Source organism: Apteryx rowi, unplaced genomic scaffold (genome assembly GCF_003343035.1).
Source record: "Apteryx rowi isolate R43461 unplaced genomic scaffold, aptRow1 scaffold_266, whole genome shotgun sequence".
In the NCBI taxonomy this organism is placed as follows: Eukaryota; Metazoa; Chordata; class Aves; order Apterygiformes; family Apterygidae; genus Apteryx; species Apteryx rowi.
In genome coordinates this window covers 567,438-570,528 of record NW_020449041.1, presented here as the reverse complement: position 1 = coordinate 570,528, position 3,091 = coordinate 567,438, and the positions used below count along the sequence as shown (strand labels likewise).

The window sequence follows — 3,091 nt, the reverse complement described above, 5'->3', positions numbered from 1 at the left end:
GGAGTCAGAGAAGTAGTTAGATGGGTGGGTAGGCAGGGAAGTATAAACCTGTGGGAGGGAAATCATGCGGTGCCTCCCTGTAAATATGACATTCGCATCTCTCTGCCAGTGAAAATACATCTTTCACCAAATATGATACCCAAGATTGGGGGAGGCGTAAGTACTTGGGCTTTCTGTAGTTTATGAAAAGCATAAACATTAAAAATAGGTAAATGGATGTCTGAATGAGAGTTTTCCTAGGCTCTTTAACATTTCTAAAAAGAACGAGAGTTTGTCCGTGCTGAGCTTAGGATGTTAATAGACTGGCAGGGAGAAAAGCTGTGTAGTGCTTACACACTGCTTTGAAGTTGTGTGAGTAACATTAGTGCAAGATTCACAGCAACCTGAGCCCTGAGCAGCTTTTGGGGGGATTGTTTGGAAACTGCCAGTTTCTTTATTCCTTTTCCTGGGGGTTAGTGGTTTTTTAACAGCCATCTGGCCTGGGGTTTTACCTTGAAAGAGCCATGGTGTTTCTGCCTCTGTCCTGCGCTGTTGAGTGGGGAGCGGGACTCCTCCTGAGGCTGCGGGCCTGACATCCAGCCTGGCAGCAAGGACCCGCATCTGAACAAAAATGCAAAAGAGAAATCTTAACCAAGTCAGCCTTTCAAGGTATTAATTAATTGCTGATCCCAGGATTTCATTCTCTCTCTGTTGACCTGATTAGAAAGCCCAGCTACTGGTAATTAGTACTGGGCTCCTGAGCTAGGCTCTATTTTCTTYTTCAGAGAGCCTGGATAGCTCAGTTGGAAGAGCATCAGACTTTTAATCTGAGGGTCCAGGGTTCAAGCCCCTGTTCAGGCAAGAGCTTTCCTCTTATATTGCGTGCATCCTCCTTTGTGGAAGAAATGGTACTGGTAAAAGCTGMGGAGTGGCAGGGGAGTGCTTAAATCTATAAACAAGCTCTTTGCATCTGATTCCTGTCTCCCACAAAAGAGGAAATCTTTCTCTTTGCTCCCTCCTGATATTACCTGACAGAAGGTGTATTCCTGCTCTTCTGTCACCCTGCCCCAGCAGGCTGCAGGGGTGTAGGGACTCCTCTATGCAATCTAGGTGATGGGAAAAATCATGGGGCAATTTGGAGGCAGCAGAGACCCAGGCATATTTGCAGGATACCCTTTTTATTAGATGTTCTGCTCAAATCTGCTCTGGGCATCTGTGTTTCTGAGGACAGCCTGCTTTGGCAGCAATGCTGCCCTGAGGGAGCCAGCACCAGGCTCCCAGTTGGCCCAGCCCCTGCCAGGTAGTGCTGAGGGTGGTAGGAAAGGCAGAAAGATGTTGCCCTCATTTCAACACGGAACACAAGCATCCATCAAACATTGTTCTAGTCACAGAGCAGCTGGCTTTGYGCTCTCGGAAAACACTTCCCAGGAAGTCTGTACATCACTGTGTGCCCACTGCACTCACCATGCCCTTACTCCCACTCCTGACCTCTGCAAAGGGAGAGCAGCTGCTGCAAAATGTACTACTGGCAATCACAGAATCATAGCATCATAATTCAGGCTGGGAGATCATCTAGTCCAGCCCCTGTGCAAAGCAGGTCTAATCTGTTCTTCTGAATGCCAGTGTTGTAATTACTCTGCTTGTCTTTCTCGCTCCTCTCAGGATCRTAAACTTCACAGTCTCATGTTCATTGCAGCCAGGGTTGTACATCTTGCACCAGTTCTTCCTTGCTTGCAAGTAGCATGGCTAACAGAGCATCTCTCCCTAGTCTCCCCTGCATCAAGAAATTGTCTTCAATGTGTTTCAGAAATCTCCTGGATTGCTTGCACCCAGTCATATTGCCCTTCAAGCAGATATCAGGGTGATTAAAGTCACCCATGAGTACCAGGGCCTGTGACTGTGAGGCTTTCTCCAGCTGCCTACAGAAGGCTTCATCTGCCTCCTGTACTTGCTCAGGAGGTCCATAGCAGTCACCAGCTACAAAATCACCTGTGCAGATCTGTCCTCTGACCCTTACTCACAAGGTTTCTCCTGGTTCATCACATGTCCGAAGGCAAAGCTCCATCCATGCAAGCCACTCCTTTATATCCTCCCTGATGGTGCCTGGCAAGCCCATGGGGCCACCCTACTCCCCCACCTGCTTGGAGAAGTCCATCACTCCGGGGAGCTCCCTGTGGGCCTGGATTTGCACAAATTCACCTTTTCACTCATCACAGCACACACAAATCAGAAAGAAGGTGTTTGTCCTTTCCTGCATCCGTGCAGTAACACAGATGGAAACTGGTTTCTGTTGAGCTATTGAGATCCACCTTCATGCATCCATTTTCAAGGACAACTGCATTTTTTCCAGATGAGAACCAGGCATTTAAAAACGAACGGAGTCATATTTTAAACTAGCATTCTGGCAAAAAGCACCGACTTCCTTTCCAGGGGCTCTAGCTCATGCAGCCTTCCCAGGAACCCAGGTGTCTTGCTGCCCAAAACCCTGCCAGCAAGGGAGGGAAGCCAGAAACTCTGAATACACCTCAGCTCCAACCCCTACCCCCACTGCTCTCCCAGGAAAGCCGGGTTTCCAGCTCCCACCTCTCCCAGCTCAAGCACCTCAGCCTCATTGCCTTCACATCGCCAGATACCTCAGAAGCTGGAGATCCCCTATGCCTGCTCTAAACCCTAGACCCTACTGCTCTCCCTGTGCTTGAGGCACCCTGGTGTGCTGGACCTCCCCTCTATGGGGTTGGAGGAGCTGGAGGACAGTGTATGGGGAGGGAGTGTCTCCCTGTGCTTCACCCCAATGGTTTTCGTTGGGATTTGAGTTTGTGCAGGGCAAGGCCAGGAGCAGGCTGATGTGCCAGACCCCCAGCATGATCCGCCAAAGCAGCTGTGGCCAAGACAGCCCAGGCTTCTCCATCTGCAGCCGCTCACTGGGCAGTGGATAGTGGGATGGGAAAGGCCGCAGGGCCATGGGAGTCGTCGGCATTAAACGCAAACTTCTCTCTGTCAGATGAGACTTCTAAGAAGACGCCTCTGCCCCTGCCCCTTCCTGGCCTAATTACCAAGCCTGAGGCCACTGCTGCAGCAGGGGGTCCCTGCAGCCCTGCTCCTCACCCAGCTG

At 50.3% G+C, this 3,091-nt stretch overlaps 1 non-coding gene across 1 annotated transcript; it reads left to right on the top strand.

Annotated features, from left to right (window-relative positions):
• Positions 1-767: 767 nt before the first annotated feature.
• Positions 768-840, top strand: TRNAK-UUU. The gene has a single exon. It is a non-coding gene; the product is annotated as a tRNA-Lys (tRNA).
• The last annotated feature ends 2,251 nt before the right edge of the window (positions 841-3,091 follow it).